General features: G+C 33.5%; 1 long non-coding RNA gene across 2 annotated transcripts; it reads right to left on the bottom strand.

Annotated features, from left to right (window-relative positions):
* Positions 1–1,213: 1,213 nt before the first annotated feature.
* On the bottom strand, positions 1,214–24,082 carry LOC146996928 (uncharacterized). Of its 2 annotated transcripts, none has more exons than XR_015041794.1 (3): positions 23,937–24,073; positions 15,570–15,655; positions 1,214–1,511 (listed from the first exon to the last, which is right to left on the bottom strand). It is a non-coding gene; the product is annotated as an uncharacterized LOC146996928 (long non-coding RNA). The 2 variants fall into 2 exon arrangements; XR_015041795.1 differs by lacking the exon at positions 1,214–1,511 and adding an exon at positions 12,930–13,269 and having other exon boundaries at positions 23,937–24,082.
* Positions 24,083–25,613: the final 1,531 nt, after the last annotated feature.

Genomic DNA, 25,613 nt, shown 5'->3' with positions numbered 1-25,613 from the left:
TGCTAACTTAGATTCTCTAGCGATCGTTATTCTGCGGTGTTCAGTTATCTTGCCGTTAGGCTCTTCTACTCCGACTTCGGTCAGAGCCAACCTGTGTATTAATTATACTGTAAAGCCATTGGGCTATACTTAAGTGTCATTAGTTTTATTCCATCTCTTACCTTTGCTTTAAAGGCAAAGCTATTAGAATCTTTAAGCACGAGTTGGTGCCGTCTGTTAAACTTTATATGGATTAAGAAAGGATCCTTTACAACCTTTCGCCGTCTGTGTGGCACTTACACTATATAGTGATAATTCGTTAGTTGTCTTTTAGAGTTCTGGTCTTATTTTATGCTTCCTAAGAAGGCCACATGCTATAAGGTTACCATTTATCAGTACAATTTGACTTTTATACTTCACACTTCAGAATTAATTGAGTTGCATATTAATTTAACTTACTTTAATTAAGTTTCAGGAACTGAAATACTGTTCCTAGAAGTTAATACTTAAATTCTAATAATTAATATATATATATATATATGTATATTTAATGACAAATGTATATATATATATAATAAATGTGTACTATTGTGGAAAGTATTAATTGGAATCGGTAATTAATTAAACTGTAATGGTTAAGTAAAATGCAAAACTAAAATATAAGCGGCAATAGAGCAGGATTTTACTTTTTAACTCCTTTGTAAATACATTTTAAAGCACATTAATTTTAAAGATTTTCTTCTCGTTTTTCTTTACAAATTGTATGTATATACATATATTATATTTTTTCTATAATGAAAACAAAGTCTTAGTCTGTTTTCGTGTGTAAAACAGAACTTTTTCAATCTTTTCATGCTTTAGGTATCCTTTTTATGCTTAATAAGTTCATATGTAAGTAAAGAGGTGCTACTGAACAACTGTAATACTTCCTTTTCGAGGGATTTAAATACAAAAATATTAACTTAAACTCATTCTGCCTAAAGAAGTAAAATTATAAAAAGCGTTCTCCTTTTATTAACTAAATAATGTCGCTAATAATCCAAATATTTCAACTTAATACCCTTAGGCTAGGCTTTGACAGAGTGTCTTTTCTAATGTGTATTCTAAATGAGATGCCATTTTCTTCCACTCCATGAAAAACCAATAATCTTCGTAACACTGCTGAATATAATATTATTCACGTATTACAAGATGTATCAAAATTGGCAAATTATTACCCTATATAAAAAACCAATTACACATTTGCGTCATTTTTATTTATTAAATCATTGGGTCCGTTTTATTTTCTTGAAAAAAACTGCAGTTATTGATTGTCTTGATTCTCATCATGAGTTTCCCTTTCTATACACCAGTGTCTTTTACAAGTGTTGCTTCAAATTTCTTCGGCTTATATGATTTCTCTGGAGAAAAACGGATGCAAAAGCCAATTCCATAACATCTCATTCCCCCAGGGCAGCATGTTATTCCGCCTGGGCAACAGACTCCACTGAAATGAGGGCAACATGTTAGACCTTTCGCAGAGACACAGAGTGCTGAAAAAGGAAAACAGAATTCATTATGTTTCCAGAAGTATCACGTGAAATTCTTTTTATTCTAAATCCGAATTTTTCTTAAACAATAAAATAAATAAATAAAATCTGAAAGCTTTCAGATTTTACATTACGCCCAAAGTGGCGTTTTTTTAACGTTTTGCTGTTACATTTATTTATTAAATATCATGTTCTTCGCACTTAAACCATAAAATTCATTTCAACAGCAATATCGCAAAATAATTTTAAAATGAACATATCTTTAAAATTTTCGATACACAGTCTCACTTGCTGGAGATAAAAATGTTTTTTTTCCCTCGTACAGTGCTGCCATTGCACGTTTTGAAATCCTTGTGTTTGTTAATAAAATATTCATGTACGTTTTGAAAAATATAAAATAGATAATAAAACAAATTCTAAATTTGGGCTTCCAGATGACCATATCCGGTGGAAGATTACGTTATTCAAAATTGGATGGGGCTAGGTACCGTTGTTTTATCACAATGTGAGGAACATATCAACCGGGTGGCCATAATTAAACTGACAGTGCTCACAGTGTTATGTAGCGGTATCTATTTGCGAGAATGACGCCACATTTTGTAAGAAGATTAAACAAGACGAGGGACGTAGGATTCCGCGAAAAAAAAATTAGTTCCAAAAGTCACCGCTAGGAGAATATTTGGCGCCATATAATGGAAAATAGAGTGTTAACGAATGCAATTTAATACGGAATAAAATTTATCGTAGGGTCATTCTTCTATGAGAACATTAGCCCAACAGGACCGGAAACCTGTTCTGTTACCGGAGAGAAATATCGCCACATGTTGAACAGCTTTGTAATTCCGGCACTTCAGCAAAGACAATGCCTGAGGAAAATCATTTTCATGCAAGATGGAGCCCCTCCACACGTTGCTGTACCGGTGCAACAGATGCTACGACAGAAATTCACAACAGAAAGAGTCATTAGCCGCTACTTTGCAACTGCATGGCCACCTCGGTCGCCTGATCTTACCCTATGCGACTTCTGGCTATGGGGTTACCTTAAGTCCAAGGTCTATCAAGGAGTGGTCCAGGACCTAGCTTGGTTGAAGGATAACATATCACGGACTGGAGATTCCTGCAGACATGTTACTTTCTGCTGTTGTGCATACTGTGCACAGAATGCAATATGTGGTCCACAACAACGGCACCCACATTGAACCTCATTTGAATGCAAAATAAAAGGTAATTTCCGTATTGATTTGCATTTGTTAACACTCTATTTTTTATTACACAGCGCCAAATATTCCCCTAGCGGTGCCTTTTGGAACTATTTTTTTTCGCGGAATCCTTCGTCCCCCCGTCTTGTTTAATCTTCCTACAAAATGTGGCGTCATTTTCGAAAATAGATCGCGCTACAGAACACTGTGAGCACTGTCAGTTTAATTATGGCCACCCGTTACATTTATTCAGAATCTTCATTATTTAATTTATTTAAATATAATATGAGCTGTAATAGTTAGTGGCAACAATTTGAAAAGTGAACCGACATAAAAAGTTTTCAACGCAAAATGCCAAAACCAAATCGATAGCCCTTTTGGGCTAATAATATTTTCAACTCATTAACAATTTGTTAAAATTAATAAGACTACATTTAATTAATTTGTCTTCCACTAGAAAAACGTGATTCAGCAAACAGACGCAATAAATTTAAAAAGCGGCATCTTTAGCCTGATATGTACAAAATCGACACGGCAGCACAAAAGGTGCTTTCTATTCTATGCCCATATCGATCGTACGTTGGTGTCTATCCCACTCAGTTACCTTAAAAAATAATAATTTAATTAAATTATGACCCTCTTGATTGTGCGCTGTTCCTTATAATAAACTTTGTCTGCGGTCGGCAGTGTCAATTATATACCGGGTCGATGCTAAACTTGAGTTTATTGTACTCATTATATGCCTGTGACTACACTGACTACCAATAAGTATTTGGACACCTGTGATAGAAAAAAAAAACTAACTTTATTCAAAATCAATAGTTGGTAGAGCCTCCACGAGAGGTAATTACAGCGTGGACCCTCCGGGGTATACTTTCCACAAGTCTTTGTATGACAGCTAGTGGTATTTTCTTCCACTCGGCTTGGAGAAGACATAGAAGTTCCTTCACCGATTTTGCACGGGTAGTGCACCCCTGAATTCGGCAATGCAACTCGTCCCAGAGGTTCTCGATAGGGTCCAGGTCTGGGCTCTGGGCAGGCCAGTCCATTCGATGAAATCCATTGGCACCATAACAAGCCTTGGTTAACGTCGAAACATGACAACTGGCATTGTCGTCCTGAAAGTAACAGGGGTCCAACCCGTAAAACTGCCACAACGTAGGAAGCACATTGTCATCCAAAATAGGGTAGTAGGCATCGGAGTTGAGCTTACCATGAATGGGAACCAAGGGTCCCATCTCATACCAGGAGAAACACCACCAGACCATAATTCCACCTCCGCCGAACTTGACTGCTGGCACAATGCATTCTGGCAGGAGACGTTCTCCAGGTAGACGCCAGACCCAGACCCTGCCATCCGAACGGTAAAGGCTGAACCTTGATTCGTCACTCCAAAGAACTCGTTTCCACTGATCTATGGTCCAATTTCGATGTGCTTTGCACCACATGAACCGAACAGCGCGGTTGGACTTTGTGATCAAAGGCTTATGGGCAGCAGCACGGCCATAAAAACCAAGCAGATGTGCTGCCTTACGTATGGTATTCATTGAAACAATACTCTTGGATGCCTGTTGAAACTCCTCGCGGATGAGGGCCATCGGTTGGGTGCGGTTCTTCCGACTTTCTCTGGACAGCACTCGTCGGTCTCTTTCTCCCAGTTTCTTTGGTCTGCCGACTCGAGGAACATTCCGACAATCACCGCTCACCTTCCACTTCTTAATCACATAGGCCACTGTCGATTTTGGGTACTTCAGATTGCTAGATATGTCCCTTAAGGATCGGCCACATTTGTGATACCCGATAATTATACCTTTCTCGAAATCAGAGAGCTCCGAACTGCGAGGCATCTTGCATGCTACTAAAGCTGATGCTGTTTCCTACACGATATATACCTGCGGAGTCCGGGACGTACCTTAGGACCACAGATATCGTCATTTGCATAGGTGTCCAAATACTTATTGGTGGTCAGTGTATAATGCGCAGGTGATAAATGTGCCTTAATTTTTTTCATTTATTATGGCATCATTATGAAATTTTTTGATGGTGCCGCTCGTGCGTTGGACATTAAAGCCTGTGTAGTAGATTCATTACATGCCTGTAACTCATTATATGACATATTCTACTCATTATATGACATATTCTACTCATTATATGACATATTCTACTCATTATATGCTTGTGCCTACTTATTATATGCCTTGAGTCGATTCTATTCATTATATGCCTAGAGTTAGTTCTACTCATTATATTCCTGTGACTACAAGACCTACAATGTGCAGGTGATTAATGTTCCTTAATTTTTTCATTTATTATTGCATCATTATTAAATTTTTGACAGTGTCGCTCAAATGTTGGCAACTGTAGCCTGTTAATTTAAAATACGAGCTTCAATGTTATTCTTGCCCTCATTTGTCTAGTTACCTTAAAACTACAGCTGCAATAAACGATTTGGAGCCGCCTCATTGTGTTCCACACTTCATTTCCGTTTAACACCTTTCGCTTCATGAAATGCAGGCGAAGGGAGGATGACTTGAGCAACAGCGTCAGAAGAAATGCTGTGCCTTGATGACTACCTGCGTTGCGATTGCAAATGGGTAGTGTTAGCAATGGCCTTAAAGGGCCTATTTTACAGTTATTCTGCCGGTTTCATAGTTCTAAATTCTTCTTTTAACTATTGCTCACAGGAAATTCGTGAACTTTACTTAACATTAGATATTTTCTTATTAAAAAAATAGACAGTGAGTGACAGAGTAAGGAAAGGCGAAAAAAGGAAAAAGGAAAGAAAAGAAATAACTGTTTTATTCTAATCATAATATAAACAGTTAGAAAACTGTTATACATTTTCCTAGCAGTTGTTCGCTAAACATAAAACGTCGATGTTGGTCCAAAATTTAGCCTAAAATAATAGAGTTATCTCTAACGATAGATCAACAAATTATAAGAAATATAATTTGTTTTCAGGTGCGTAGATATTTTTATCATTGTACATGTTTAAATAAGCCGTGTTTGTAGAAGGAATATTTTCGAAATGCTAAAATGTGTTTAATTTGAATCAACTGCACTAAATTCGATAAATTGTATTTATTAATAGTTTTAAGGGAAAAAAAACCGAAATGAAGGTTTTTGTTCTGAATATCAATCCCTCTCCTCTACCAAAGTATTTTCGTTAATTTCATTTTTCTAGTTGTGTTTGTTTCTATAGTTTTTATGTATTTTAGTTCATTTTGTTTCAGGTATAATTATAGTATCTCAGTTGTACTAACAACATATGCATAAATAACAATAGGAAACAAAAATTAAAATTTAGAAATACAAAAAAAAAAAATAAGTTTTTTATTATGTCAGAATATTTTTATTCTATACTTTATTAAAATATAGAAGAACTTTTACAAAATTTCATTAACTTTATATCGTGATTTATGTTAATTAAGTAGTTATGATTTTGATCTTTACTATGACTTATTTCTTCCGTATTCCGCACCGGTGTTCGCAACATCGCGGTCGAAAACGTCGCGGAGAAAACAACGCAAGGCGAAAACGTCCTGCTACAAAACATCGTGGGAGAAAATAAAGCAAAGAGAAAACATCAGAGTTCTAAAACCTCGTGGATATCGTGATCGAAAATAAAGCGGTTCAAAAACTTCGCAGTTTAAAACCATCGGCGTCGAAAATATCGTGGTCAAAAATAAAAGTACCTAGAAAACATTGCACACATCCACTTTTCCGGTTTTAAAAGCTGTAAATGCATTTTCGCATAATGATTTGGGAGCGCAAGAAGGAAAGAGGAGTATTTTTACTTTTATATTCCATATTTTTGAATAAACTAATAAATTGTTGTTGAAAAGTAAAAAGGAAACTTAAAAAAATTTTTTAATTAAAATGACAAGGAAATTAATGCAACTTATAGCACTTTTAAATTTACATACTTAGCTAACAATTTCATTAATAAATTAATAATTTTTATAAAGTTTTTACTTATAATTTTTCAAGAAAAATACAGCCTAAAAATGTTTAGGGGAAAAAAATGATAAATAACAGCATGAGGTTACCTCTATAAAAATATCATAGTTAATTATCAAATTACTTCCTTTCACGTTTGCTGCTCTGATACTGTTCTGGTGAAAATTATATCTTGTTTTGTTCCCGTTTATTCTTAATTTGTCGTTAACACTTGTTGTGCTTCCGAATCCTTATGCGAATATGAATTTACAACTTTTAAAGCCTGAAAAACGCATGTGTGAGATGTTATCGTCATGCGATTATTTGTAGGTGCTTTATTTTTACCACGATATTTTCGACGACGATGTTTTTAAACTTCGAAGTTTTTGAACCGCTTTATTTTCGATAACGAAACCGCGACGTTTTCGCCTTGCGTTATTTTCTCCGCGACGTTTCCATCCGCGATGTTTTCGGCCGTAACACCCTTACAAAACTGCAAGTTACCTCTTCGTTTATCTAAGTTCAGGATTTTGAAGGGTTTATGCGACTCGCCTTGGGCTGTTAGAATTTCTCCAGCTCTAACAAAAATCTCACGGCTTCTGTAAACTCTAGGAGAGGAGACTGTCCACTTACAGCCAGTAGAGTATTTGAGCCAGCTTCCAACTTAGTTATTTGCCTATGTACTCTTAGACTACTTTATCAACATTTAAATTTATTTGACTCTTACTGCTTAATTTACATAGCCGTGAGTTGTAGTTCTCTTTAATACGAGTAACGTTTTTCATGTTATAAGTTAAAATGTTAAATAAAATGGCTATTTAAAAACCTTCGCAAGTTTTTGTCGTACTCTTTCAGACATAGTAGCAATAGCTAGCTAACCTGTCTAGTAAGGGGTTCGGGACTTATCTTACGTTCCCAGAGCAACTGCAACATGTAGCAACGATGAAATTATTTTTGTGCATTCTGAGTTATAAAATGAACGATATGTAACGCTGTTGGGTGACCTATAGGGCCAGAGTGTCGCTATGGTAAACAAATATAGTGAATTTTAAAGAGTGCGTTTATTCTATTGTGGTTTATGCGCTATCGACGAAGCAGATTTAATTCAATTCAATAAGTTTAAATGAATATTCCAATTGAATATTCCGTACAAGAAAGTCATGTGGTGTACATCTATATATCGTACAGATTTTTTACTTCTGTGTACGAAGTAAAGGAAGTACTGTTATCGTGAAAAAATTCAGATTTCGTATTTCAATGAAAATGTCCATTTTGGCTACTCTAAAATCCATTTAGAAGGCTTTATTGTGCGACATCTCTACGTTCGGACAGAATAAGGGAATATTGTTTTTCACTCTGAATTGTAAAATTGATTTAAAATGAGTTAAAAAAGCATTTTTTCCTAACGCCTGTTTGTACGTTCGTACGAATGTATGTATCTCGCATAACTGAAAAGCAAGTAGCCGTAAAACGTTGAAAATTTGTTTTTGAGACTGCTATAACATGTAGCTGTGCATCTCCCTTTTCCTTTGGAGTCGGCTGCGCCAAACGTACATATCAACATATTTGTATGAGTGTATGTATTATTGTTATTATTATAAGAGCACAGCTCCGATCCTCCTAGCCGGCACAAGCCGGCCGTATGATCAAAACATGGGACTGCCCAATGAGTATATGTATATGAGTGGGTATACAGATAGGGGATATATATATGCATACATACATATGCACTCACTCTGTTACCCGGTTACATTTTTTTCTTTAAAAAGTGAATTAATTGTGTTATTCTTATGTTCTGGTTAAGGTTTTTATACCTTTTATTATGTTTCCAGTCTCAAGCACAATCCCTGATCCACTATAAGCATATTTATAAATCAGTCCAAAGAAATATATTGCTAGGTCTAAGAAATGTAAGTAAGGACATTATGTATATATTACAAAAGTAAATTTTCTGTTTTATTAATCTTACTTTGAGGAATATAAGTTTTCGCAGTTTAACACTAAAAAATGAAATGTGGACACTGCATTATTCCCTTGTACGGCTTGTTAAATTATCCACATTTTTTGCTGCACTTCATTTAAACTTACTTCTTCGTATTTCATTAGAGATATACAGGGTGATTCTAAATTGTTTTTTCCAAATGTGATAGTACTTATCCAGATGAGCAATAATTACCATGAAACATAGGGTCGCATTCCATTCTGAGAGGCAGAAAAGAGGAATATTAGAAATCCAACCTGAACTTACAACATTATTATATTACAACTGAATATTATGAACTAACTACATATTCCGCTGTATACCGAGTATTTTCTTCCCTTTCGCCATCTTCTATCCTCTTCTCCTGGAATTACTGTGCTGCCCTCATTCTACTTGAAGCGCCCTTCTATGCGACTCGAAGTTCTGACAGCCGGAACACAGCATGAACCTTTCATGCTAATCCCGGCATGCAGCAGAAGTTGGAGTTAAATTGATAATATTAAGGCCTTGATTAGAAAATTAACTTGTTGCAATCCTTTGCGAGGTTGGGACCTTGTGAACCAAAGATGTGCATTTGAGTGTTTGCCATTAAAGTCTGAGCTCGAATTAACAATCGAACGCCAAGTTTTCGATTTTATCCGTTTTGTGCAGTATCTGTGAGTTTTTCATTAAACTGATTGCGCAACTTTTCGTGTCGCTCATTCGCTCTCCAAACACTTAGTAAGTTTATAAGGTATTTCTTCAGCCTTCCTACCGTGCTTTCGTAATGTAGTGGTTCTGCACGCTGAACCAGCCGGTATTCAAGAGGACCGTGGTTCGATTCCCGGCGAAGGAGATTGCTAATTTTTCATGTCTCTGGCTTTTCCAATTAACCTAATGTCTGTACAAGTTTAGGTTGGAATTCTAATATTCCTCTTTTCTGCCTCTCAGAGTCGAATGCGACCCTGTGTTCTATGGTGATTATTGATCATCTGGATGAGTACTATCACTTCTCTTAATTTGTAAAAACAATTTAGATTCACCCTGTATTTCTCATCCTATTAGTTCAGTTTTCACTTCGCGGCGTCTTCAATAAACTCAAAACATCTGCATTAAAATGCTAAAATAGATAAATCTAAAACACCAAATACAGTTGAAAACAATATTTAAAAAAATACAATTAAAATTAAATTTTTTACGGGAAGAGAAACAAGTTAGCCAACGGACCAAAGACAAAATTTCTGGTGCATAAAATTGATAGTTACCTTTCTGACAGACTGCACAAAAAGACTCTGAAGTTGGTGCACCGGCTGATTTAATTCATTATGCTACTAAGAAATTTAAAAGTACACTAATGGCAGCCTCGTTAAACCTAGAGTCACTTTTAAATTTTTGATAATTCATTTATTCTATCCACGATTCAAGCTTCTGGAATCATTAATATTCGCAAGATTAGAGAATTATATAATGTCTATATTTACATCTCTTAGACACAGCAATATATTTCCTTGGACTGATTCATAAATATGCTTATACTGGATCAGGGATTGTGCTTAAAACTGGAAACATAAATAAAGACATAAAACCCTTAACCAGACCATAAGAATAGAGGCAATTCAATCAATTTTAAAGCTAAAAATGCAACCGAGTAACAGAGAAAATTGTATATTTATATTTCTCCACTCTGTATACCCACTCCTATACGTACACTCATATAAATATAGACATATGTGCACGTTTGATGAAGCTCAGTCCAAAGAAAAAGGGAGTGATCTTACGTACGTATGTCACGAAAAACATCGTTGAATTGCATTTGATAGCACTCAAAATGTATATTTTTGTTGAAATAATATACCTAGAATTTTTTGTGATTGCAATACTTCCTTTACTTCGTACAAGGAAGTAAAAATGAATGTGTAGAATATAATAATTAGTATAAATAAAATTTACGTTTCTTGACCTTTCATTGGAGTTTAGGCCAAGATTACTAAAGCGTTTTTATGATGTGAGCTCGGTTGAAGCGTATCATTTGGGATGAAACTTGGAATGGTTGATTAAAAGAAAAGAAACGAAGTCCGAAACGGGTGTTTTCACGCTTCTGCAGAAATAGAAAACATGCTCAATCATTTGCAAGAATGATCTGATTTCAATTTTTTTATATGGATGAGCAGAGAGAGATGTGAGGGCAATGATAGAAGAGAAGTTTGCGAGAATTATTCGTATGAGTTCGGCTTTCGGATTTCATTAGCAGTGACGCCGAGCTCAACTATAAAAATTGGATGTTTCCGTCTAAAATGAGGAAAGAAATTGGAGGAAGTTATCTGTAGGCTTTTTACATTTATTATTTAACCACGTTTCAAAACACAAATTACTGAATTTACTGGAAAATAGGTCTCCCTTTTATTCGTAGATTTTTGTTCTAAAATTTTGTACGATGCTAAGTTCGGATATTTTAATGAATGCAATTTGAGAATGTGAGGAAGGAGTTCAACTTTCATCTTATCAAATATTTACACTAATTAAAAACTAAATAAGCTTAACAGGTAAGTTACCGTACACATAAAATGATTAACTGGGGCTATAAATAATAATCAGGTCAAGCTGAATGATTTCAGTTTAGCATTTCATCCATTCTTCTGGTTACTAGTGTGCCTGAAAATAAATAAATATAACGTAGCTCCAAATTTTTTTTTTTTGTAATTTTTCTTGTTGTTATGTTGTTTTTTTATTTTACCAATGTTATTTGTTTAACAAAGTCCAGCACAAACACAGAACATTTAACGTGTCAAGCAGACATTCGACGTGGCATTCATCTGCCGTTAGCAAGAGCGTTGACCACCATACAGGCGACAGCTCGATTTAATCTCAGTTCCGCTTCCAATTTTGAGAGAAAGCACCTCAAGGAGACCAGTCCGAGAATGTCCCACCTCTTTTCTAGTACCACAACTTCACGACAGGACTTTCGGCTCACTGCATATTTAGAGTGTCTCCATTCCGCACACACACAATACGTTTACAAGCATCCATCGGGAATCCCGTATTTGAACCCGGGCCCTTCGAGAGGAAAGCCACATTCACTAACCAATATCCCGTTTGGAAGATAATTTTCCTTTCTTTACCTCATAGTACTTTATAAATTAGATTTCCTTTTATCCCAATCAGAAAAAAATTCTTATCCTCCAAATTATGCTTGTTTAAAACTACCGAATCCTTTTTTTTTCTGAAATTAATCCTAAAGTATCTTACATGCAATAAATTCTCAGTTTTGAATAAATGTGATAACTTCTTTTTTTAATGCATTTACTACATTAATTTTTTTTTAAGTCCAAAGGGGCTTTGCTCGGAAGGACTATTGTTTTCGTTTTGCTATTTTGCGTTGAATCACTATAAATGTCCGTTTCAGTTTTCAAACTGTTGCCACCAAATGTTAGAGTCTTCCATCATATTTGAAGAAATTAAATAATGAAAAATCTGCATAAATTTGCATGTCTATTTCTCGCATTGTCATTAAAACAACGGTACATAGAGCCATCGAATTTTGAATAACGTCATTCTCCTACGAGTATGGACATGTGGAAGACCAAGTCTGAAATTTGGAATTTGTTTTATGATCTATTTCATAATTTGTAAAACTTTAACGAATTTTTGATTAACAAACTCAAGGATTTCAAAGCGAGCAATAGCAACACTCTACGGGGAAAGGGGGGGGGAAACCTTTTTATCTCCAGCGAGCGGAACTGTGTATCGGAAATTCTAGAGATAGGCTCATTTTAAAATTGTTTTGCGACATTGCTATTGAACTTAATTTTATTGTTTAAGTGTAAAGAACATGACATTTAATAAATAAATGTAACAAACAAAATGTTAAAAAAAAGCCCCTTTAGGCATAATTTAAAATCTAAAACCTTTCAGTTTTTTTTTTTTTTTTTTTTAATAGAAATATTGACGTTCATCCTTAAACTACGATTTTTTTCAATCCTTGCATATGTTTATTTCATTCGTATCTAAATGAACAGATGCTACCATCTGAGAATTATAGTATTTCTGTTTAACGAGATTTAGATACAAAAATATTAACATAAACACTAAATTTTAGAACAAAGAGTTAAGATTACTGAAAAAAGATTCTCCTTTCTGTAATCAATTATTTAAAATTTTCCTTTCAGTAATGTTCTCGAAGTTTAAAATTGACACCCTCAGTTTTCAATGGAATATTTTTTCGAATTTATTTTCGAAATCTTATATCATTTATGTGAAGAATACCTAAAATCAACATTCTGTGTAACACGGCTGATATATAAAAATTTTTAAGAATACAAGATGTATCACAAATTGGCAATTTATTACTTTATATAAACAGATGAATAATGCGCTGATGTAGTTTTTATTCATCAAATCGTTACTCCAGTTTTATTTTCTCTATAAGAAAAATTGCGATTCATAATTGTCTTGATTCTAATCATGTGTTTCTCTTTCTAGTCCACTTTTTTTAGAGGTGTTGCTTCAAAATCTTTTAGCTCATTCGATTTGTTTGGAGAATAACGGACACAAAGCTTAGTTCCAAGACATCTACTTCCCCAGGGACAACATGTTAGTCCACCTGCGCAACACATGCCATTGAAATAAGGGCAACATCTCCATTCACTCCCTGAAGAGCAATACCCTAGAAAAGGGAAATAGTGTCTATTATGCCTGGAAAACAAAAACATCACATAAGTCTGCTTTGTTTTTATATAAAATCTGCCTACTTTTAAATTAGAATGAAAGCAAATGATGAGTTTTATCAATTAAAAGTTTTATCTAGCGCTAGAAGAAACACGATACCTCGAAGAGGCACAATGAATCAAAACGTGGCTGTCATTTTTGGTAATGCTACCCAGAATTTCAAAAAATCGGTTTCGATTATGCTATGTCCAAATCGGTTCTCGGCGACAGCATTAAAAATAATAACTGTGGTTTCTAATTATAAGCTTACGCTATGACAAAGTCGTTTATATACCGATGTCGATTCTATGTCTGTGTCGATTCTACGTAGAGTCGTTCATATGCCTGTGACTACTCTACGGTTATTTTTTCAAATATGCTTTAACTTTTTTACTTATTATTGATTCTTCATAGTATCAGTCCTATGTTTGTGTCGATTCTGCAAAATGTTGGTCATACGCCTGTGAATTTTCTGAAGGGATTTTTGAAATGTGTTGTAATTCTTCTCCTCATTATTGAAATCTTATTGAGTTGATCAATGTCGATCCTACGCTTGAGTTGATTCTACACAGTGTCCATGATTATTCTGCCTAGGTAATTTTCCACATTTACTTTAACTCTTTAACTCATTATTGAATTTTTATAGAGTTGGTCATCTGCCAATGTAAGTCATATGCTTCTGTCGATTGTACGCAGTGTCGATAATATGACTCTAACGACACTTTGCTAGGGAGTTTTCAAATGTGCTTTAATTCTTCAAAATAAGTAGAGATTTCTTTTATAGTGAGGACCTACTGGTGTCGATATTAAGCTGCGTTTTGAATCGATGTCGATTCTACGCCCTGACAACACTATATCGATTTATTGTGTTGTGACTAAATATTTGAAAGCTTTGGTTCTTCTTTGTTACTGCGGCCATATTTGGCCAACCATATTTTGCGATTTGCGTCAAGATAGTGATGCGCAAATGTAAAAATAAACAACACAATATATAATAATAACAACAGTACTCACATATCGTTGCCTAAGAATATTTTTAAGAACACTTATTATTGTTTTATCACATGCATTGTTCCAGTCAACTGCAGAACTTTCACACGTAATAAACTTTTTGTAAAACTATTTCCTGACGCCAATTCCTCTATTTAAATGTAATAGCAGTGACCAATGATATTCTGGAACCGCTGAAACAATTTCAAACACGGGGCCCTTCTTTTTGCAATATTTAATATTGCACCTCCAAATGATTTCGTCATTTGTGGCCATTTTCGCATACTCGTTTGTCAGTCAGAAGACCTTCCTTGAAAATATGATATGGCATCCACTTCATTACTTGGTAAATAAAAGATTGTTAAGGTCATAATCACAAAAAAATTAATATATTTTTAAATAAGCAATACGAATTCAAAACCGTCATCAAAGCTGAATAATATAAGAAAACGCGGAGAGAGCACGGTGCTAATATACGATTACGTAGCGAGAAAAAAATGCAGCCATATTTTGGTAGACTAGCGATTCAGTCTCTGGAGCTGCTATAATAAGTACTAAAGCTTTTTACTTCATTTCATGAAGTACATACTTTTGTTTCCTTTACAATACTTAAAAAATTCATGTTTTAAAACTCATTGAATCATTGGTAATAAGGTTATTACCCGAGGGCAACTTATTTCGAATAGGTAAGATAAGTTGCATTTCAATTTATTGTCTGTATATTTATATTTTAATATGTTTGGTTTTATATTTGCCTATATATATATATGTATGTAATATACTCGTACTTTTCATTTTCTTTAAATTTGGATCAGTAATTGTAAGATTTTAAAATACCTTTTACTTGTTTGGTTTAGTTAATTGTGGCAAAGCTGGAGAGAGTTATTTGTCTATGAAGAGAGATGCCTTCGATCACGATGTTATGAAAACTGGCTTGAATCCACATTACGCATGGAAAAAAACTACCAAAACTCCTATGCAGACAGTCCGTTTGCTGAATTTGAACCCAAGTCGAACTCGACAGTTTTTAGTGACTTTATCACTGCGATCCTGCCAAATCGTGTATTATTGAGCAATTAATTTTTAAATAATCATTCTAACTGAACTGGTATCGGTTAAATTATTAGACGAATATATTGATGAAATCCAACTTAACTTATGAGAACAAACTTCAGTGAACTTAAAGGGATTCTTAATAACATTTAACATGAAAAGTATAAATTACCATGAAAATATTTCACATGACTAGGGTAAGTAGAAATGTCTTACTTCCAAAGCATATTTCACTGCCAGGCTCGGTTTGAGCTGATACCAGGGTAGCGCATAGAAGAAATGAGATGATAATCACAAGTTTCCTAAGTAGTAAATCACGAGAAGTTAAGATAATTCATTTAGTTTCAAGTACAGTAATGAAATCATATTAAAGACAAAAGATTAAATAATTATGCTATAATTTAAAACTATCCGTGTTATTTTCAATCTTATTATATTTAAAATAAGATTAATCAAACACTGGGAATTTTGAAATGAAATGTTTCGCCAGAATTTAACCTTATTATTAGAAAGTAAGAAATGATGTTCATAAACAAAAAATTACAATTTTTGGAAGGAAAAATTAAAATTACATTTTTGTAAAATCCTCCTTTAAATTAGTATAAAGCAAAAACATTTAGAACAAGAGAAAACATACGAAAAACATACTTTAAAAACATACGGAAATTCTGAATTTAACTTACAGGATAATAATATAATATATGACGGTCCTTACACATGGTTATCCAAAAAATCTTAAAATACGAAAAAGCAAAAGGTATAAATCGTCCTGACACTGAAATATTTATATATTATATTAGAAATGATTTAGCAGTTCACAAGGAACATATTTTATATTTACTCGACATGTAAAATACTTTCTGTGCCTGCAAAAAATATATGCTCGAAACTTCAGTCATTCTAGTATCTACCTGTAAGCATTTTGGCATATGTTTGACACATGATCAACGTGTCCATAAAAGCCCTTATGCAGCCTAATATTTTCTCAACCGTTAGCCGTTAAAATAAGATTAATTAAATACTTGCAATTTTGAAATGACACTTTTAGCAAGAATTAAACCTTATTATTAGAAAGTAAGAAATGAAGTTCATAAATAAGAAATTAGAAGATATAACTTTTGTAAGGAAACCTGAAGATCAGATTTTGCTTAAGAATTGCGAAAAATCATCTGTTAAGTAATAAAAAGCAAAAATCCATTTAAAACAAGAAGGTATGAAAAAAATACAAAAATTTTGAATTCAGTTTATACGATACTAATGACATTCGTTACATATGGTTATCGAAAAATCCTAAAATACGAAATCGAAAAAAGTATAAATTGGTCTGATACTTCAAATTTTAAATGATGGCCATTTTATTGGGGAGGCACATAAGAGTCAGACACTGTTACCTCCTATGAAAGGACAGACAGTTATAACCATGCTGCCTGCAAAAAGTGTATGCTCCAAACTTCAGTCATTCTTACCTACCTCGAAACATTTTGGAATATTTTTGACACATGATCAACGTTTCCATAAAAGTCCTTATGCAGCCTATACTTTCTCAACCGTTAGCCATATACTTATACTTCCAGTTATAAAAATGTTTTAAATAAGGAAAACACTAATGTTATCGCATTTAATAAAAATCGGATGTGGACACCACTTTACTTCCTTGTACGGAATATTAAATTATAAGCATTTTTCCCTGCATTTCATTTAAACTTATTTCCTCGAATTTCATTAGAGACATATTTCTCAAATTAATTCAGTTCTCACTTCGCAGCAAGGCAAAAATACATAAAAACGCAAACTATTTTCATTAAAAATTGAAAGATATAAAAAACATAAAACACTAAATACAGTTAAAACAATTAAAGAGACAATTTTTGCAATCAAAATTCCAGTTTCTATGCAAATACATGCAATTCGGCCAGCAGCCAAGAAGGCATATTTTTGGTGCACAAAACTAAACGTTTCCTTTGGATCCCAATCGACAAAAAGTCGCTAAAGTTGCAGAAAGACTTAATTCTTTATTGGGCTAAGTTTCAAATGTAAACAAATATGGCTGCTGTGGTAAAAAGATTATGTTTATTGTCCTTAAACAACATTTAATTGCTTTTAATTCTACAATTACTGCATGCAGATTAACTAAAAGCATAAAAACCTTAACGGGAATATAAGAATAACATAATTAATTTTAAACAATTTAAACAATTTTTAACGCAAAAAGATGTTAGGTTTACTGAAGTTTATAACCGTTATTTTAAGATTTTTACACTTTACTATCTCTTCTAATTTCAGCCTGCAATTCCTTACCAGAATGCGTTTTTAGAGTAGCGTTAAATACAAATGAGTAGTAGGTAGTATTTAAGTCGAAGTTCCACTGACTTCAAGAGAGATCCTCAGAGTTTCTGACTACCGCGGGTTTGCCTTTTGGCTACGTCTATGTAATCTGTTACTACGCTCGGCCGCATTACCTGCTCTTGATAGCTTCGACAGTTATTAGAGTCCAACTAGTTAGAAACTGTGTTAGCTTCGGCTAAATCTCTTTAGCTTAAGTTCTCATTTCTCACATTGAGTTTAATCCCAAGTGGAGGCTTTGTTGTACAAGTGGCAAGGGGAGGCCTGAGAAAGAGACCGTTTGCACACCTTTATTATGAGTAATAATAGTTCACTAAGTTCCTCCATGCTTAGATATTAGATAAAAGGGAGTAACCCTGCAAAATGCATAATTTACCAACATATAAGGATAGAAAAAGCTGAGCTCACTGAGCGGAATAACAGAGTACATATATATATATACTCTTTGTGCGGCCGATTGCAACTAAAGTAGAAGGTGCACAACTACATGTTATAGCAGTCCTATCTACAAAATTTCAACGTTCTGAGAATAATCGTTTATGAGTTATGCGAGATACATACATACGTGCGTACGTACAGACGCTCCGAAAAAGTCTCTTCTAAATCAATTTTAAATCCGTTCTAGAATTCGATTTTAAAAAATGAGTCCTTTATTCTGTCCTTATGTACAGATGTCAAGCAAAAACATCGTTAATTTGTATTCTTAGTGGTCAAAATGGATATTTTCGTTGAAATATGATAGTAAAAAATTTTGTGATTACAATACTTCCTTTACTTCGTACAAGGAAGTAAAAATGTGATAACATGAACTTAAAAACTAGTTTTATAAAAATTACGGAATTTAATTCCTATACGGTTTCTATAGTTATATTTAGTAAAAGATTTTGCACATTCTGAAAACTTAAATACAAAACACTTGATTTTCTACTACAGAAATTAAGCAACTTATATAATTTTAAAGTTAGATCTTATTCATTGGTCTTAGACAAATGGAAAGAAGAAATTCTTACATTTGTTTGGAATTGAAAATAAATATAGAAATATTTCCTAAGTAATAGTCCGGGTAACGGATTAAGCTAATACTCCGAAATATTTGAAACCGTACAAATCGGGAAACTAAAGATGAACAAAAGTTATTATTGGTTCCAAAACAAGTCTCTCTATTCTTCAATAAATGCAAACGCCTTTATTAGTAATGTTTTAAAAAAGCCCGTTTTCCATAATTCATCTTTTATTCTCTGAAGACTGCAATAAAAATGTCTCACTGCACAAGGTCTCTTTTTTCCTTTATGCATTTCTTTTTAGCAGTGAACTGCGTTGTCTATCATTCGGTAAATTTTAACACTATGTTTAATATGTTTAACATACGCTTTGAAAATATTTAACTATTCCAATAACTTTTGATGGTTGTTCAGCCGTTGACTTTTGTGCAGGCACTTCAACAGTCCTTTTTGTCTTAGTTGCCTTTTTGTTCTTCATAATTTCATTATTCATAAGTGTTGATAAATGTTTTATTATCTAGTGATCTCATGTGATGCATTCAGTTATGTTCATAAAATCTAAATGACTGGAACCGTGTTTCTATCCACTTTTTATTATGTTTTTAATGACTTCAAAACCAATGAGAGTATTTGCATAATATAATATGATATGTTTCCTTACTCCCCTTTACTTGACGCCATTTCTTTTTACCTACATTGTTTGTAAATTTCTGCAAATTTTGCAGCTCCTCCAAAAATGCACGCTGCCATTAAAGCGCATTTTCTTTTCTAGCATTAACTGACAAAACTTAAGAATGAAGGGTAGGAGGAAAAGTGTGTGTGTATATATATATACATAGATATATATAAAGTTAAAGCATATAAAGTTAAAATTAAATTCGAATCAAAGCAAGGCAATTCCTCAATAATATCGTTGAAAAGAGGTTTAACACAGTATCTAAACATATCAAAAGAATTCATCGATACAACAAACTCGGGAAAAAATGCGAAAAAGAAAAATATAGAAAATGATAAAAACATAAAAATTAATCTCCTTTTACTGAAACTCTCATGCTTATAATTAAATGTTCGGTACAAGGAAGTCATGTAGAGTACACATCAGATTTTTTCTTATTAGACGACTCCCAGCAAAAATTCCATTCCATTTCGGCAATGATCTTATTTTTTGAATCTTGGATATCAAAATTATCGGTCTCATGCCTAAGTGCCTATGTTTTATAAATACTTATAATACTTATAAATACTTATAATACTTTATAAATACTTATAAGTACTTATAAAACATGGAATTGTTAAGTTTTTATTAATCCAATTCAAAGCCTCTGTCAAGGCGTATAGTTCTGTTTGATAAACCGAATTCATTGGTTTAAGTTTTATTCTCACACTGACTGCCTCCACTCTGTGAAAACAAATTACCACAGCGCTACGCACTCCCCTATCCATTCCAGAACTATCTGTAAAAGCGTCTATTTCGCCACCAGGAGGAAACTCAAGATCATAAAATAATTCAAATTGTGACATTGTGTGAATAATAGCCTCATTCTTTTGTTGAAAGGCCTTACTCGTGAGTACGTTTTGTCCAATTTCAGTATCTATAATAAATTTATTAGCCAGTAGAAACATTTTGTAGTATAAGTTGTATAAAATCGAGAGAGGCGAATCTCCCGGAAGGACGCAGGCAACTTCAGTCGAAACGGTTCTGAAGGCTCTTTTAATGGCAAGCATCCAACCTTTCTGCAGGATGTTCAATTTCATTCTAATCCTAAATACCTCCTCTGCCCGGTAGCCCGAAGCTCCTACTCCGCATAGTATTTTAGAGATGACCACATTTCTAAATATATCTCTCAGGGTGGAACTCTTTCTATTCAAAGTATCAGCACTAAAATTATTCTTATAAAAATTTTTAATGTTATCTGTGATTCTATGTATGTGTTTAAAGTGTTTCGGAAAATTTAATTTGCTATCAATAATAATTCCTAGATATTTCATATTTTTACCATATTTGATACGATTACCCTTAAATTTCATCTGTGGGGATATAGTCTTTCTCCCACCTCAAAAAAAAAATGTCCATACGTTTTTCATTATTAAAATATATTTTCTCTCTGTCACTCCATTCTTTCAAATCATGTTCTAGTTTTTTTTTTTAAATACTTTCTCCATTTTTTTCAAGAGACTCTTCATCCACCATAACCAATATATCGTCGGTATATCATGTAATCTCACAATTCGAAATATTGACTTCTTGCAGTCAATCATTAACAATGAGTCCCCAGAACAGAGGAGCGCTGCAAGAGCCTTGTCGGCATCCTTTGTAAATGTCAGAAACCAAGCTCAGATTATCAGATGGACCCTTAAAAACCATCTTTCGCCTTTTAAACTAACTTTTTATAATTTCAGATATATTCTTAGCAATTCCAATATTCTTCAATTTTCGCATCAGGGAGTATTATCACCTTACACTATCGAAGGCACCCCTGGCGTCAAATGAAACCAGAGCCACATGCCTACTCTTTCTTTTCTCTCTAATGCCAGATATGACACTATAAAGAGCCAATTCGGTTGACTTTCCCTTTCTAAAACCAAATTGCTATTCAAAAATAATATTATTCTTATTTAAAATACATTGCAGTCAGTTAAGTAAAAGTTTATCATAAATTTTTGCAAATGTTTTCAGTGGGCAAATTGAACGAAATCCTCCTTTATCCTTTGGCATCAAGATTAATTTTCCAATTTTGCATACATCTGGAAATATCCCCAAATTCAAGCATCTATGACATAGAACTATTAAAAAGGAAGGAGAATCCTCAAACAAAATATTCAACAATGTGAAAACTTAATAAAAAACTTAATAAGAGACAAAAATTGAAAACAAATTTTTTAAACCCAGGACCGCTATAGCTGCAGGATTGAAGTAAAATAAACTATAGGTAAGATATATAAAATATGATGGAAACTTATTCCCCGCAATCTTCTACTGCGTAATCGATATTTCCGTGATTTTTTAACTTCAATCTTCTCGCGACAGCAAAATCATTGAATTTCCCCTGGCCAAGCACTCACCTAATATCAAAGTATCTGCAAGGAACTAAATTTTCATAGCATACATATACAGCAGACGACTCCACCAAAAAAAGGAAAATTTATCATATTGAATAATTGTGAAGCTGTATAAAATAAATAGAAAAGAGGTCTGACTGTATAAAAGAGGAAAACGATAACTCTTACATTAAAAATAATTTTCTAAAGTATTAGTCCAAAGAGGTAATTTGCTCAGAAGGACTATTAATTTCGTAATGGCACTTAAATCACTATAAACGGCGAATCCCTTTTTAAATTGTTGCCACTTAGTATTAGAGACTTGTATTTTATTTAGAGAAATTAAATAATGCAGGATCTGCATATGCATGTATGATTCTTGCATTGTGATAAAAGAACGGTACCTAGAGCCATCAAATTTTGAATAACGTACGTCTCCACCTGATTATGGGTATCTGGAAGCCCAAATTTGGAGTTTCAAATTTGTTTTAGATCTTATTTGATATTTTGTAAAGCATTTAGGAGTTTTTGATTAAGAAACTCAACGATTTCAAAACGATCAATGGCACACTACCGTACGGAAAACGAGCCTGCATTTTCATCTCCAGCTTGCGAGATTCTAAAGATATGCTCTTTTAATATTTTGTGATATTGCGGTTGAATTGAATTTTATGGTTTAAAAGTGCGAAGAACATGATATTTAAAAATTAAAGGTAACACACAAAATAATAATTTGGGCGCCCATTTGGGTGTAATATAAAATCTGAAAGCCTTCAGTTTTTGTGTGTGTGTGTGTGTGTGTGAAAGAGGTAAACTCTGAAAACACACAAAATAAATGTGGGACAATTTTATATCTTCCGTTCTACTGAGCCGATAGGCAAAATTAACGTCTCAAATCGCAACTCAGGATATGTATTAGATTTATACATAGCTTTTTTAATTTTTTTTTCTTGATTAAAATTTATTTTGTTTTGAAACATTTGAAATAGGGCTATAGTGAATCCGGACTGAGGTCGAAATATTCGATGTATTAATATGCCGAATTTATGAAAAAAGTTTCGAAATTTAGTATATTCATTTATGAGCTTTGATTCTATGTAGGCTATCGTGAAATAATCTATCAGCATAAATGTTTGGGGGAAAAGGTATATATTACTCACGAATCTTAAAGAATCTCTCTTCTGGAATACAATGATAGGCTTCGTACTGGCACAAAATAATAAAGAGCATTATTTGCATAAATTTAAACAGGAAGAAATTTTTAATCAATTGAATTATTTTTTGTGTGGCTATTAAGTTATGATCCTAAAGTCATAAAATAACAAAAAAAATATTTATGAAGCATTTTAAGGATTAAAATTAATAAACTAATTCTGCTGAAACGCTTTCAGCAAACCAAATATTACTAAATTAAAAATTAAAGAATATTATACACTAGTAAATCATAAAAGAATATCGTTTAATAACATTCAAGAAAAAGAATAACCTCGAATTATTTTAATTTCTCTTTTAACCACCCCCTCAAGGAAACGCATAACGCTGGAAAAAATCCTATAATTTTAAATTGATCTTCTGGTCAATTTTTGCCGAGTCAAACTTTTTGTGTTTCATAACTTTATAATGAATATTTTAAATTTTACTCTGTATAACTACAAAGCATGAGGCACCATATGAAAAGTTAGAATTCGAAGTTTTTCAAAATTCAATTTTGCTATTGAAATAGGCCACAATAATAATAGGCGCGTCATTTGAAATATTTTTGCAGTTGGAAGTGCATGTCTACGACTAAATGTTACGAAAATAAAGGCTAAACGAACGCTTCTATGAGCATCGTTTAAAAATGCCTCCAAACATGATTTACTGGACTTATAAACTTAGTACTTATTAGAAGACTTACAAACTGGCTTCAGTTATAATAAAAGAAATAAAATTATTTGCATTTTTAAAAATACTTTTAGCGGTGCATAAATTATAACATATGTCATTAAATCTCTGAAATGTTATGATACGCCTATGAGAGGGATACGCTTTTCTGAAATGTATTTTAATGACGAAGGGTTTTATAATAACTGGAAAAATAACATAAATATTTTTTAAGAGCTCAAACTTTAGTTATTGCTAATAAACACGACAAGAATCGTATACTAAAATCGGTGATCGATAAAAATCACCTAAATATTTCTAAAATATATTTACTTACATGGTTACTTAATAAACTTCAATGTGAGGATTTCAAAAGTATCTTCTGAATATGAAGTTATACATCGCCTTCCTTTTATATGCATGAATAACTGCTGAAAATCTGTAATATTTCTCTCAATCTACCAGATAACGTTTTGAAGTTTAAGCATTTTTGAAGTGTTAATCTTCATTTGGAATGCCATGCAAAATCAAAACCCTAGAGAAGGGAACCATATGGCATATTTCAAATGTGAAAGTGATAAGAAATCTCTGTCCTCAGTAAATCTGCTATAAAAGAGGAAAAAAAATGAAAAGTTTTTACTTTTTTACATGACACCGTAAAACCGTAAAAAATATTTCATATAAATGAATTAATTCTCCCTATTAAAGCCAAACTGAGCAAAATTTCCAATATCATTGCTAGAACCTAGGCATTCACTGTGAGAATCTTAACATATGTAGAGTCTCATCCTCTTTGGAAGCATAAACTAAAACGAGATTTCGAGCTGAACCTAAGCGTATTATCATCATGTCCAGTAAGAAAACAGAGAACGTAAGAAGCGTGTAAACGATCCTAGTAATTTAACAGAAAGCACTTCTTGAGCTTACAAAATCTGCCAGAGTTTATGGTGTAACTCAAAACGTAATGAGTTCGGTATAACTAAGTTAAGTTTTAAGTTACTCAAAGGCTACACAGAATAACTAACGCTCAAGTTGCCTCAACTTAAGCCAAACGTGACAAGCTGTAACGGCAAGAATAACACAATGCCCAAGGCGGACAGCTATTGAAGAGATTCAACTAGTAACGTAGCTTTCAGAGGCGGAACACGCTCTGATTCTACAATCTGAAACCTTCCTTTAAATACTATCTCTTTCTACTTCATTTGAATAGGCAGGAACTAAAATTTGCATTCTGGCTGGAAAAAGGAAGACGAGAATGACAGTAACGATATTGAAAATAAAATATTCTTATATCCACGAAGCTAATTTTGAAGTCTACATAGTAAACAATATAGTTTAGAATGTCCCAAAAACCGTTAGCTCAAACATTTAGAGCTCGAAGTCTTATGGATCAGAACCACGACGTCATTCAGCCTGTTTAGGACTGTGTACGGACCATTCCAACGTGACTGTATTTTCGGCAGAGTCCTTTTCGTCGAATCGGATTCCAGAACCACACCTTGTCTCCTTCCTTGAATCTGTATCCAGTAGCTCTCGTGTCGTATCTGGTCCTAACTTTCTCCGTCGCCAAGTTGACTCGCTTTCGTGCGGAACGGTGCATCTCTTCAAACCGGGCCTGGACATCTTGGATGTATTCGTCAGGCGATGAAGGCGCAATCGTACGGTGACCAAACAGGCGGTCTCAAAGCAGACGAAGGTCTCGACCGAATAGCGTCCAAATAAGTTTATCTTTAAACTGTTGAGCTAAATTTCCCCGAATGATGGTAACATTAGTTCCTGTGTCAATGATCCTATTGCAAGGAACTCCATCGATATGCCCATTGATGGACAGTCCATTACTGTTGCCATTCACTGTAGAAATCTTGAGCGCTTTAAAGCAAGGTTTTTCATTATCTGGCAACCTCCGTCTACATAGTAAACAATATAGTTTAGAATGTCCCAAAATCCGTTAGCTAAAAAATAGTCTCTCTTGTTTAGCAATGCAAAAATTCGAGAAGAACTGATCATTTTCCAC

The sequence above is a fragment of the Stegodyphus dumicola genome, chromosome 6 (assembly GCF_044657685.1).
Source record: "Stegodyphus dumicola isolate Sdum_Otavi_A_Nest chromosome 6, ASM4465768v1".
In the NCBI taxonomy this organism is placed as follows: domain Eukaryota; kingdom Metazoa; phylum Arthropoda; class Arachnida; order Araneae; family Eresidae; genus Stegodyphus; species Stegodyphus dumicola.
This window is presented reverse-complemented; position numbering and strand designations above follow the sequence as displayed.